Here is a 15,019-nt window from a genome sequence, read left to right as displayed (position 1 = left end):
GCACCTTAGAAAAGTAAAGGACTTACAAGTGTAGGTAGTAATTTCTTCAGTAAGGGATCTCTCCCTGGTACCTTGCTAAGTTGGAACTGGTCTGAATCATCTCATTGTTGAAGAGATCCATGTCGAAGAATTTATATTTTAATGTTTTTTTTTTCCTATTTACTTTACCTCTCAACCAAAGATAGAGTGCATCTAACACTCCTGGTAAAAATGGTAAAAAATGTTTGTCTGGAGACTTCTGAATTCCTATCTCAAATGAGGAAACTGAATTAAGTCATTTGTCTTAGAGTACTAGATTCAGAGCTGAGAGAGCTTTAAATGGGGTCAATGTCAACCTGCAGGGGAGGTCTCTAGTGAAGTGCACCAGGAATATATCTTTAGTTTTGTTCTGCCCCACATTATTATCATTATGTAGAAAACACAGAAAAGTGAGTAAAAGGCAAGAGCAAACTCTATATTCTTCATGGTAATAGCACAAAGCTGGGAGGGATAAGCTAAAATGTTGGATGATGGAGTCAAGATCCAAAACTACCTCACCATAAAAATGGAGCAAATCCACTAAGATTTAATATAATGAGAAGAAATATAAAGCCTCAGACTGAGGTTCAAAAAATCTGCTTATAGAACCTCAGTTTGAGAAACAGGTACTCAGCAGTTCTCAGCAGGAAAGTTTTAATGTTCTATGAGTTCCATGTGAATGAACAATGGGACAACAAAAATGTTCAGTTATATTAATAGATATGTTGAAGGAAATGATGGTTTTGATCCCACAGCAGACCACAACTGTTGTATTGCATTCACTTCTAGAGATCAGCTTAGGAAAGCCATTGATAAACTGAGGCTCGCCATATTGGTGCTGGACTTGGCATCCAAACCCAATTGGTTTTCAGCCATTGTAGGTCAGAATTCTCAAGCTCAAGCAATCCACCAGCTTCATCCTCCCCCAAGAGAACTACATCACCATGCCTGGCTATTCCCACAGAAGCTTTATTTGATATGGGATCTCCATTCTTTCAGGCCTTACTTTTTCCAGTGATTTAGCTTCCTGCCTTGCAGTTCTGCTTTGGAGAATAAGGAAACTTCCCTGAGGGGGTCAGTTTTAATCAACAGACCCCAGAGGGTGTGGGAAAGGAAAGTGTGATAGATATTGTTGTCATTCATCCCAATGTCAGCACAGAAGACAAGCTCTCTGACAAAGACCTCCCAGGTGTCTTATCTAAAGCCCCTGCTGCCTATCACCTGTTAGGAGACAGAAAAGCAATACATGTCTACTAACTCATGCTGGGAAACATTCTCAAAACAGGCGATGCTAAATGAAAACACAGGCACATGCACACATCCAAAGCCCACCTAGTCCAGTCACTTAGCTGGAATCCTAAGAGAAAAAGCAAAGACATACATACATGCAGCAAATGACTTCACAGAATCAAAGAATTACAAGTCCTGGATGGAGGGAACCTTAGAGATGTGCTATCCAATCCCTTCTCTTTAGAAATGAAGACATTTGAGTCCCAGGGAAGTGACATCATTTATCCAACCTAAAATAAAGAGCAAAGCCAGATCTTTATTGAAAGAACTAGAAAATGTGGATCTAGGTAATCTCTGGATATAGGTAACATGTATCCCTGAAGATTGGGGCTAAAGGGAGAGATAACAAAGGATTGGAAGACAAATAACCCAGTTTTCTTAAAAAAAAATAAAGTCTCAAAGCAAAGGTCTGTGAATTTGATTCTAATCACCACAAAATTTAGAACATGATATGAAAAGAATATCCAAAGTGTTCATTTCAGAACTTTTAAAAATTAAATTTCAATTGGAAAATTGACTTTTTTGGGGATGTGTTTACTAAAGTAATAGATGAGGTAACATCATAGTTTTAGTGTACTTAGATTTTAGGGAAGCATTTGATAAAGATTTTCATCCTATTCTTATGAACAAGATGGAGAAATACTACAGTTAGGTAAATTCAGACCTAGTGGAGTGGCCAGACTCAAAAAGTAGTTGGTAGTCATTAGTGATTTGATGTCAACTTGGAAGAAAATCTCTAGTGGAGTTTCCCAGTGCTGTGCTTCATCCAATACTGTTATATATATATTTTTTATTACTTAGATAAAAACACAAATTTAAAGATGATATAAATTTGGAAGAAATAACCAATATATTGATGACATTCAAGATTCAAAAAGATCTTGACTGATTAGAATATTTGGTTTAGTCTAATAAAAATTTAAGAGAGATAGATATAAAACCTTCCCCTTTGGATACCAAATGTCAAGCTCTCAACAAAGAGGATGAGACAATCAGATATGGTTAGAAAGCAGTTTGTGTGAGAGAGAGGAGGGAAGTGTTTTCATGCACTCTTTGGTCAGCATGATTGATGGCCAACCAAAAATTCTAAATTATCTTGGGTATATTTTTTTTCTTGAGGCTGGGGTTAAGTGACTTGCCCAGGGTCACACAGCTAGGAAGTGTTAAGTGTCTGAGACCAGATTTGAACTCGGGTCCTCCTGAATTCAGGGCTGGTGCTCTATCCACTGCACCACCTAGCTGCCCCCTTATCTTGGGTATATTAATAAAGGTTAACCAGACTTAAGAAAGTCAGCATTTTACTTGTAGTCTGCCCCAGTCAAATCAAATCTGAAGAATTATATCCTATCTGGGACATCACATTTTGAGAAGGACTTTGATGGGTTATAAGTAGCACCTAGAGGAGGGCAACTAGAATTACGAAAGACCTCAATATTATGTATACACAGGAAAATTGAAGAAAATTGATGATATTGGGCCCAGAGAAGGAAAAACTTGAGGGAAAGAGAAGATAGTTGCTTTCAAGCAAGATGGAGAGATAACTATAGTTAGGTAAATTCAAACCTTGTGGAATACCCAGATTCAAGAAATAGCAGTCATTAGTGAGTTGACATCAACTTAGAAAAAAGTCTCTAGTGGAGTTTCCCAGTGTCAGGGATTTTTTTAATTACTTGGATAAAAACACAAATTTAAAATTGATACAAAATTGGGAGGGCATGAAAGAAGGCATAGCCTTGCTCTTCTTAGCCTCAGAGGATAAAAATTGGAGCAATTAGTGGATAGTGAAAAGAGGCAAATTAAGACTTAAAGTCAGGAACAATTTCCTAAGAATTAAATCTATTCAAATGTACAATGATTGTCACTGAGAGATCACCAAGTCCTTGTGACCAAAGATCTTCTAGGAAAGGCCAGAAGGGTATGTTTTAGATGGGATTTTTGTTCAGGTACAGGCTGCCCTGGAGGGTCTCTGATTCTATGGACCTATGATTAAAATCTAGGCTTCATTATAATATTTTCCTTTTGTTGTATTTCTTTGCCCCAATCTAGGATCAAATCAAGTTTGATCAACAAATATTTATTAAGTACTTATGTGCCAAACACCATCTACATGCTGGAAATATACATAAAAAAGACAATCCCTTCCCCTAAAAAGCTTACATTCTAATGGAGGGAACTATGTAAAGGGAAGCTGAAGAGCAGAAGGGAGGAGTTCCCATGTGGGGACATGATAGAAGTTCACAGAGTCAGGAATGGATGCCAGAAGCAGATGAAGAAATAGCTAGTTTGGTCTTTTTCCTTAAAACAGAGATTCTGGGAAGAACTAAATAACCAGAGGAAGGGGCCACAGGGATAGAATAAACTTCTAGAAAAAGAAGCTGAAAGAGTCAAGAATGGAGTCAAAAAGGGAACAAGTAATGATTGAGCTATTATATATCTGCTACATACCCAGCATCGTCCTAGTTTATATAGGTCTAGCTGTATGTTTGCTCTCTCACTCTGTCTGCCCCTCCCCTTAGGGAGTAGAGCAATCAGTCATCAGCTGTCTGGTGGGATTTAAGAGAATACATACAAGCAAAATGAAGAGAGGAGAGAATGGTGGGGGAGGAGGTACCATGGACAGGTCAAAGACTTGGAAACTGAAAGAAGACAGGAAATACCTCTCAGCCCCTAGAAGCTTCACCTAAAAGTCTTAGTATCAAAGTCAGAAGATTCAGAACAGCAAGGAGAGCAACAGCAATAGTGAGAGTTGTTCTCCATGTCAATTCTGTTCTTTTCTCTTGCTTCAGGATCAATGAGCTAGTCACATTCAGAAGCTATCGGACTCCCTTGACAATAACAGAATAAGTGGTAGAAACATATCAGGCATCAGACATTTAGTTCCCACTAGATCCCATGCCACAAGCAGAAGAGCTGAGGCTGGGTCCAAAGTTCCCAAGTCTTTGCCTAGTGATCAGCCCTACTAGGTAACATCAGTCACATATCAGCTGCAGTCTATGTTCTGTTTCCTACATTCTTTTGCCTTCTTGTAAAGAACTAAAGAAAAGCCATACCTTTCCTAGACCTCCTTTCAGATACACCATTGGTCTTTGGCTCATAAATTGTCTTCAAGACATAATGAAAGTGATTTGGATTGTTGCTGTCAATGTAAAATTTAATTTCATCTGCCTTTCTACTGAGCGAAGAATCCTGCATCTCTTTAAGCTTTACCTATATTTTACTTATGATGGAATTAAATGCTGCCTTCTTAGAGATGGATAAACAATCCTGCTGGTACACCCTGTGGAGTTCTCATTTTTCATTGATTATTTTCTGAATTTCCCTATCATTTTTGTCAGACCAGTCTTGAGGTTCATGAATTCTGACCCAGATAAGCAAATGCAGTCTTAGACACCAAATCTCTGAGAAGTGCCCCCTCCTTTAATGCTCCACTTTTTCTCAACTGTGTGTTGGCTCAACTTTCCCTCCAAATTCTCTCCAAGCACTCACAGAAGTGCTCTAGTCTATTGACATTAATTCTTCTGGTAGTCTTTTTTCCTTGGGGCCACCATTTTTGTTGAATGAGAACATTCAGTAGTGAGAGGTTAAGTCTATGACTAGTCAAGCACTCATTGACACATTATTTTTGTCACTCTTACATCCTGTCTGCCTCTTCTCCTTCCAGTCTATTAAAAGTCAATGTCTGGTTCAAAGGTGTACCTATGAAGTTTTATTGCATTTAAGCAAATGGAAGACACTGTTGGTGATAAGAAGACCAAGAGATAAATGTCTTCAGTAGTAAGTGAAGTTTCCAACTTCATTCTTCCCAAGGACTCCCTGCCATGCCTAATAGTCTCAGCTTACTCTAGCATTAAAGTCACACAGAATTATAATTTTATCTTCTTTTTTTACACCTTGATGATAAGGGTCTTCTCCAGGTCTTCATAAAATTTTTTTGACCTCATCAGGGTTCATCATGATCTGAACACAGGCAGTCATGATGTAGAATAGTGTTTTCCTGCAAGTGGCAATTGAATTGTCATGAGCCTGTTATTCACTCCTTTTGGAAGGCATACAGGCTTGTTGACTAGATTAATTTTGATTGCAAAATCTACACAACACTCCCTTTCATTGCAGCAACTCCAGAAAAATGTGTAGCCGGCTCTGACTTCAGTAAGCTCGCCTTCATTTGCCAGCTTTGTTTCACTTAGAGATGCTATTTGGATGTAATCCCTGTTGAGTTCTCTCACAAGAGTTGTTCATCTTTCAGGTCTACTGGATTTTGTATTGTCTGTAAGTGTACGAACATTCTATGTACTGGTGAATGGAATCATCTCTGCAGAAGTTTTTTTTAAACATTGTAAGGTGTGTGTGTGTGTGTGTGTGTGTGTGTGTGTTTCAGCTATAATGTGGGATTCCTGTCTATTCAGGGCAGGTTTGGGGAAACACAATTTTTAGGATACCTTTTATAGCACTTTTTTCACATCCAGAGATAAGCAGTGTGATTCTCAAAAGGCTGCTCAGACACCTGGGGGGGGGGGCGGGGGAGATGGGGGGAGAGCTGCTGTTCCCAGTGAGAAGGCAACCTTGTGGTCTGGGCCACCTGTGTGTAGGGTTGTGACTCCAGCTCCCAGTCTATTTGCATCTGCTCATCACGTGCCTATCACCACAAGGCTTTGAGATAGGTAAAAACTGCAAAATGGTACTCGTTGTGTCTTTTGATTCATGCACAAATTGGATTTAAGTGAGGCAGAGTTGCACAACATCATCAGCCTCATCCTTTCTTCCAGATTCATCAGTGTCCGGTGGCATGAGACAGCTGATGATGGCTCAAAATGCAGTGGGTGACCTCAGTGTCTTTGATGTCTCACCAAGCTCTAAGCACCCCACAGCACTGCTTCACCTGCCTTATGGCCATTGTTCTTTTTTTTTTTTTTTTATAATTATAAAATTTTTTTGACAGTATATATGCATGAGTAATTTTTTTATAATATTATCCCTTGTATTCATTTTTCCAAATTTTCCCCTCCCTCCCTCTACTCCCTCCTCTAGATGACAGGCAATTCCCATACATTTTACATGTGTTACAGTATAACCTAGATACAATATATGTGTGTAAATCCAATTTTCTTGTTGCACGTTAAGTATTAGATTCCGAAGGTATAAGTAACCTGGGTAGACAGACAGTAGTGCTAACAATTTACATTCACTTCCCAGTGTTCCTTCTCTGGGTGTAGATATTTCTGTCCATCATTGATCAACTGGAAGTGAGTTGGATCTTCTTTATGTTGAAGATTTCTACTTCCATCAGAATACCTCTTCATACACCGTTGAAGTGTACAGTGATCTTCTGGTTCTGCTCGTTTCACTCAGCATCAGTTGATGTAAGTCTCTCCAGGCCTCTCTGTATTCCTCCTGCGGGTCATTTCTTACCGAGCAATAATATTCCATAACCTCCATATACCATAATTTACCCAACCTTTCTCCAAATGATGGACATCCATTCATCTTCCAGTTTCTAATGGTCATTGTTCTCATCCATCCCTTCCACCAAGAAGAATCTTTACTTGCTTGGAATAGACATTCCTCTAACTCACTGATGGGTTTGAGACCCCTAAAGCCCCCAACGCTGATTTAGCCCATCCACCAAAACAGTTTAGGAGATGTGGCTGCTGCAGAATCTTGGAGCCACAGGTGAGAGTTGGGCAGATCAGGTGGAGACCAGCAATGGAAAGCAACCCTGTAAAGGACTCATATCAGAGGTGTAGTCTTCCCTGAACTCCCCCTATTCCCCTCAGAGAAATGTAAAAAGTTTAAAGGAAGACGTGTGGTTCTCTCAACTAATGGGTGGGACTGACAGTGACCAGGAAAACCTATGATGTAAAAGATTAAAGAAACGTAGATCTAGAGTTAGAATGAATCTTAGAAGTTTTCAGACCCAACCCCTTCACTGAAGAGAAACCGAGGCACAGAACAGCTAACCCCAGGGTCAGGATATATAAGCATCAAATGCTAGGTCCAGGCTGTGCACTTAGGCTCTCTGACTAGAATTCCAGCTCTCCCTCCATTACGCCATGCTTCCTTCTTTGCCATGCTCCCTAGAAGGAGGAAATGGGTCCAACAGAAAAGGAAGAGACCGAACTTGGAGGTTGAAGACAACCGTTCTTTGAGAGCCACGGAGAAGTGGGGGCCCCCTTCAGCAGCTCTGAGGCACCATAGCCAGCAGGTGGAGTGCAGGTACCTGACTCCCCATCCTTGCTGCTGGGAGGACCAGGTGAGCATCGAGCAGTGCCATCTGGTGGCTAGAAGCTACAAACCACTTTCCATCTTGCATTTAGAGAGCTCTGACCTTCCTTCCTGCTTTCCAACAGTTAGCCCTGGGGTTTCGAGCCAGAAAGGCTTCCCTGGTCACAGGTTCAGGCCATGTGTCTCCTATTTAGAGAGCTCTTTTCAGCGGCTCCTATCTAGCTATCGTTCTTCTGCATCACTGACAATGTAATCCGTGGGCTGCTCTGGACTTCGGTGTTAGGGACAAGCTCCCCATGCTCCCTGGGGAGAAGAGAATGGATGGTTCCATGGAGCACGGCCCCTGAAGCTTGGGGCTTTGGAGAAGGAAGGGAACAGTAATGGTCCAACCCAGAAGAAGTTATTCCAGCAGGGGCAGTTTCGGAGAGGCGGAAGGAAAGGGGAGGATGGATGACCAGTTGGGGAGTTCGGGGCCTGCCGTTTGGGTTACCTTACAGATCACAAATGAGGGCAGCTACTGACTTCACCTGTGTATGAGCAATCCCCGTATCTTTGTGTATGGCATAAGGGGATAGTTGATGGATATATAAACAAATAAATGAGTAGATGGATGAATGAATAAATAAATATGCTTGTGTTTGGGTAAGGAAATCTTCTTCCCCCTTTCCACCCACACCTGGGCTCATGTACAGAGAAATGAAACCGGCCTGACTCTCTGGGGGGCCGCTTTGCCTAATTCCCCTAGGCCTTTCCAGTGGGCAGCCCTTGGAAGCTCATCTAACAAGAGAACATCTCCCTTGTTTTTATTCTATTTTTCCCTTCAGAGAAGACGAGAGGAGGGGGAAGGGTAGCCCTGCTCTCAATAGAAATGAGTCAGTTTCCAGAGAAGAAACCTCAGCCGGAGCCACATCTCAGAAGAGACCCAACATCATCACCGCTCCCCACAAACCACTTCCTTCCAGATTCCTGGCAACGGTCACGCTGGGTCGGAGCCAATCGCAAAGCCCGGGGGTGGAGCTCTCCACTGCTCCATCAGAGCTGAGCCCCAGATCCCCCCGCACCCCTAAAGCTGCCCTTTGGAGGGGTGGCTGTTACTCTCTCCCGGCTGCTATGAAACGCTGAGCCACCCCATGGGTGATGGGTAGGGCTCAGGTCACCTCCACTCCCTGGCTAGAAATCCCAAACAAGAAAATCTAGTCTTGTCTATTCATGTCCTCTCTCAACGTCTGTAAAATCAATTGTCTGCCCACATCAGTGTTTCTGTCTTACGCGGCGAACTCTGGGGCTTGGGTGGGAATTTGTGAGTGTTTCTGTGTAGCACCCATTCCCCCAAGCCAGTGACTAAGAAATGATGTGGGTACAGTTTTAACACGTGTAACATATATTGATTACTTCCCATCTAGGGGAGGGAGTGGGGGAAAATTGGAGCACAAGGTTTTGCAAGGGTCAATGCTGAAAAATTACTCTGGTATATGTTTTGAAAATAAAAAGCTTCAATTAAAAATGATGTAAGATGATGATGGTGATATCCGTCATGACAATGACAAAGTTTTAAAAACTTTAATGGGATGGTGACCTCATATTTACCTAGCACTTTGAGGCGTCCCGAGCACCATGACTTTATTATCTTCATTAAAACTCACAAAAAAAGTTAGTACAAAAATTATTCTCTATATTGAAGAGGTGAGAAACTGAGGCTCAGAGAGGTTAATCAACTTGTTTGTGGTTGCACAGCTACCCAGCAGAAATGCCAAGATTTTAGTGTAAGTCTTCATAGGCCCATTTCAAAGACTTTTTCCACTACACCATAATACCTCTCAAGAGGTCCCTGCTTTATAAACTCTAGATTTAGAACTAGAAAAGTCATATAACACAAGGAATGAAGGAAATAAGCATTTATTAAGCACCTGCTATATACCAAGCCCTGAGTTAAGCACTGTACAAATATTTCATTTGATTCTCCCAACAACCCTACGAGGGAGGTGTTATTATCTTTATTTTTTAGGTGAGGAAACCCAGGCGGACTGCAGTTAAGTGCCTGGCCCAGGATCATGGCTAAGTGTCAGAGACTGGAATGCAGATTCTCTGAATCCAGAGCCAGCTTTCCTTCTACAATTCCACCTCATTTTACAAAGGAATAAACTGAGACCCAGAGGTAGGTATCTCACCCAAGGTCACACAGGTAGGTGACAGAGGTAGAGGTAAATGGGAGCAGTTTGGTTCAGAAGCTTCACCCTTGACAGGTAGAGTGATAAAGTGTTGGGCTTGGAGTGGGTTCATAACCCATCTCTGACAAGTGTATGACTGGACAAATCAATTCTTTGTGCCTCAGATTCTTCATATGTAAAAATTAAAAAAGAGAATTTATCTCATAGGTTTATGATTCTATTCAAGTGAACTAATGCATAAAAAATGCTTTGTAGATCTAAAAACACTATATAATGTGAGCTATTATTGTTATTATTGAGGCCATACAGCCTCAATGAGATCCACGGAGACCCACAAAGCATCCTGGACTCAGCCTGTGCTTGCTTCCAAGATGGAAACATCAAATACTTATTATAGACCAGATTTAGAATATTAAATACCCTATTACTCAGCTACACACAAAGGGAAAAAACCAGTTCTCTCCGAGAGAGGAAGGGTTGACCCTGAGGTTATCCAAGGAACTTGGTGTTAAAACTCAGGGCATCCCCACCTTCTTTCCCCTCCTACCTCAATTCCCAAGGAGAAGGTGTGTTAGTCATTTTATGAAGGTTACATTTTGATTCAGAGGAAGCAAATATAATGAGCGGCCCATAATCCTCTCACACCCAGAAAGCTGCTGAGAGAATACACCAGAAAAGATGATTTGGTTAATGACTCTGGAATTTGTGCCCTGTAGGAGAGAGGAGGAAGCTACATTTGTCCTTTTTCCAGTCAAGCTAAAAGACTGAGTGATTCATCTCCCACCCCCACTCCCCCCAAAAAACATGATATAAACAAGAACAGAACAGAGATTAGGCCTTTGTTTCCACAGACTAATGATGAAGCAAAGAAAGTAGGACTAAAGTTTAAAAGGCTGAAGTGAAAGGTTAGCAAATCAAGAATTAGCAGGAGATTAATTTCATTTTCTCTGGGGTTAGCAGGATCCTGTATGCTAAAGATAGGATTAAACTAAGATTCATTTCCCATTTCACTAGGCTGCTGTAAGTCCCAGGGAGATTCAGAGGTTACCAGCTATTTCAGAAGCAGCAATACCCATTTCGGTGATTAATACAGGGGAACATTGAGGTCTGTTCTCTTTGGGACCAGGCCATTTTCTAGGATCATGCTCTTCTATACTATCAGCTCAAGAGAAGAACCCTTCTAGCATTACTGAAGCAATTCTAATATACTATGACTTATGCAGTAGCTATAGTCCTGAAAAATTCTGTATAAATCAGTTTTTCCTCAATTTAAATGAAGTTGAAGTGATTGTTTACTTTTACTTTATTTTTTAAAATTAATTTTATTTTTCAACAAACAGCATTTATTTTCTCTACCTCTCACTTCTTCTCCCACCCCATCATGGGGAAAAAAATACCTTACAGTCAAACAAAACAATTTCCTATGTTAGCTGGGTCCAAAAAGCTGCGTCTTCTCCTACAGCTTGAGTCTATGACCTCTCCATTAAGAGGTGGGTAGGAAGCTTCAGTCTTTGGTCATCTGGAATTATGGTTTAAAAGACTCTATTCCTAAAGTGACAAATCCCTACCTCCCCCAATGTATTTTGTGAGTACAAACTTTCACATAGGTATTTTTCTTAAAGTAGAGGGTGTCCTTCCGTACATGGTACTTTTCTGGGCTATCCTCTGCCCCCAAATCAGACAGCCCACATCAGAAGGGGTCAACCCAGGGGCCTTGCCCAGCAGCCTAGTTTTTATGTTGACCCTCCCCTCCCACTAGGCCACCACAAGGCCCCTGCCTAAACTAAAGTAAAGGCTGTAAGCAGAGAAAGTGGTCATTGGGTCAGAAAAATAAACAGGTCTCTAGTCCACAGCCTACCACCAAGAGGTAAGTCAGAGATATTTCTCACTCCACTGCAGCAAGCCAAAATGGGAGGCTCTCTCCTCCACACACACACACACACACACACAATATCTCTTATTCTCCCAGGGCCTATTTTGTGCCACATTCCCTTCAGGGAAAGCTCCTGGCAACAATGAGATGAGCAAGTGAAGGCTCAGGGCTCAGCCAAACCTCTAATAACAGACTGCTCCAGCTGCTTCCTATTCTAACTGTGAGGAGACTGACCACAGAGATTTAGGCCTTTAAAAAAAAAAAAAAAGGCTAGTTTTGCTTCCCAACTTGAGTCTCTCCAGACCACAGCATGGCGTGGGTGGGGAATAAGGAGGGTGTCTTCATGCTCAGGCCTCCAGCCAAGGGCAGGAATTCAGTGCTGGCTGGGCTTTCAGCTGCTGGGTCCAGGCAGGACCCGTCTGTCTACTCTATTCCCTCTTCTATAGTCTGGAAAGATTCTTCTGTCTCCTTCCCCAGATTCATCTTCCTCTCTCCCTACAGGCCCCCTGTATTTCAAATCCACATAGATTTCCTTACTGTCTAATATTTGTGAGGAACTTCAGGATAGAACGGACACTCCATTTATTTATATTGAGCTATATTATTTTTTATGAATTAGATTTGAATCTTTGCCATAGGGCTTTAAGAGGAGAAAAGTGGAAAAAAGGGAGGGAGAGGGAGAAAGATGGAGGGAAGAGGGGGGGGAAGAGAATGAGTGAGTGGGGGAAAGAGAGAGCAAGTAAGTAGAGGAGAAAGAAAGAGAGAGAGACAGAGAAAGAGAGAGAGAGAGACAGAGAGAAACAGAGACAGAAAAAGACAGTGAGATAGAGAGACAGAGAGAGAGGAAGAGAGAGAAAAAGAAAAGAGAGAGAGATGGAGAAAGAGACAGAGACAGAGACACACACAGAGAGAGAGATACAGAGAAAGAGATTGTGTGTTTTAAAAGAAAGTGTTTCAGAGATAGACTGGGAATTTCCTAAAGCTAAAGGATGGTCTTCTTTAAGCAGTGCTCTCTCCTCAAACCAGGAATTCTTGGAGAGCAGAGATCTTTATCTTCTCTATCAGACTGCAAGAGCCTAGGTGCTCCACCGGAGCCAATTTTTTCTTCCTCTTTCATATGTGTCCATATTGTATTTGCAGTGGATGCTCAATGCGTGGCCTAGACTACTTCAATAAATCAATCAATGAGTTTTTATAAAGCATTTCTTATATACCAGGACCTGTGGTTACAAAGAAAAATGAAAGCATCCCTGCCCTCTAGGAATTTACATTGAGTTGGGGAAAACACATATCAGATAAAGTCTATAGAAAGATTAAACAAAGTATTTTTGAGGAGGAAGCATTCCAGCTGAGAGGATATGCAGAATACATATGAACTGAGTTTGGAAGGAAAATTGAAATCCTAAAAAGTGGGAATACATTCAAAGCACTGGGGAGCATGGCTTATACAAAGACACGGAGATGGAATATTGTGCAAGAGAAACAGCTAGAAGGACAGTTTGACTGGATCTCATCATGCATGAAGAGAAGTGGTGTATAACAAGTTTGGAAAGGTAACTAGGCAAAGGATTGAAGCCAGTTCCAATGATCTTGTGATGAAGAGAGCCATCTACACCCAGAGAGAGAACTGTGGGGACTGAGGGTGGATCACAACACAGCATTTTCACTTTTGTCGCTGTTTGCTTGCATGTTGTTTTCTTTCTCATTTTTTTTCCTTTTTGATCTATAACTATATAAATATGATACATATATTGGATTTAACATATATTTTAACATTTAACATATATCTAAACATATAAACATATGTTTAATATATATATTACCAAGACATCTAGGGGAGGAGATGGAGGGAAGGGGAGGAAAATTTGGAACATAAAATTTTGCAAAGTCAATGTTTGAAAAATTATCCATGCATATGTTTTGAAAATAAAATGCTATAATTAAAAAAAAAAAGGTAGTTAGGAACCAAGTTGTGGAAGGCATTAAATGTTAAGCTGAAGTCTTTATTCAGCCCTTATAGAGAGCCACTGCAGTTTATTGATTCAAGCATTTTGTGTACAACAAAGGTAGATGTGGGGAACTTAGAAGTTAGGCAGCAATACTTTTCTCCTGGGATAAGAGGAGACTGTGGTCCCTGCATCTGAAATCCTACAACATCTGAGGTTAAACCTAAGCTCGTAGAAATGACATAGTGGGACCTGTGGCCGCTGAGTCATCCCAAATGGTCTTGTGGGCGTCACCACCTGCCTGCCATTTTCTTTGCCCGAGATGAATCAGCAGACTGGCATCAGGATTGGCTAGACAAGTTATTCTGTTAATGAGTATTCCCTTGGGTGTGGCGTGAAATGGTCTGAGCTACCACAAGACAGCAAAGATGGGACTGCAAGAGCCCAAACACTGCCCACAGGCAATCTGCTCCCTGGGGTTTGGGTTGGAAGTAAAGCAGACCGGGTCATCTTCACATTTCTATAATGCTTTGCAAATCTTTTCTTCACAGCAACTCTATTTGTTAACTGAATAAATTATTATAAATTAATTACTACTAATATATAACATTGATTTTTTTTGGTTCTTTTTAAAAAAATAGTTTTTTATTTACAAGATATACACATGGGTAATTTTTCAGCACTGACAATTACAAAACCTTTTGTTCCAACTTTTCCCCTCCCTCTCCCCACCTCCTCCCCCAGATGGCTGGTAGACCAATACATGTTAAATATGTTAAAGTACAAATTAAATACAATATATGTATACATGTCCATACAGTTATTTTGCTGTACAAAAAAGAATCCGTGTACAATTAGCTTGTGAAAGAAATAAAAAAATTCAGGTGGACATAATTTATTGATTTTTATAGATGAGGAAATTTTAGACTTACACCCGGGTCAGTGCTCTCTCCATTATCCAGAATCTCTCCCTCCTAGTATACTATTCTATCTCTCTATTCCATTAAGGAGACCAAATGCTACAGGTATTATTTCTGTAAAAAAGCCAAGATTAGGCAGGACGTGTACACTGACAAAGATCTTCCTCGGGACATCCTCATATATAATCAGAATAAGCAGCCACCCACGTATGATTTGAAGAATGCTAAAAGTCTCATAGCCCTGGCTCAGGATTTTGCTAATTGTACTCCCTTTGTCTTTTCTAGTGGCCAGATAATCTGAAATTACACTATTAGACACTTATTTGTTTGAGTCTTGAGACTTTTCTACCTTCAATGGCCTTCTAAAAATACTATGAGAGAGGCAGAGAAAGGGGTAGAAGAGTTTAAAGAAAGTTATTCTTTAATTCCTTATCTGCTACCTCCTTGAGGGAATGTTTTCCATCAAGGACAATCAGATATGAGCAAGACCCCATGGAAATCAACTGAAAGCTTGGCACATGAGTTAGAGAAAAGAAGAGAATAATGTCGGGGTTTTTTCCCCCACTTTATAGTTTCTAATGG

The sequence above is a fragment of the Sminthopsis crassicaudata genome, chromosome 2 (genome assembly GCF_048593235.1).
Source record: "Sminthopsis crassicaudata isolate SCR6 chromosome 2, ASM4859323v1, whole genome shotgun sequence".
In the NCBI taxonomy this organism is placed as follows: domain Eukaryota; kingdom Metazoa; phylum Chordata; class Mammalia; order Dasyuromorphia; family Dasyuridae; genus Sminthopsis; species Sminthopsis crassicaudata.
This window is presented reverse-complemented; position numbering follows the sequence as displayed.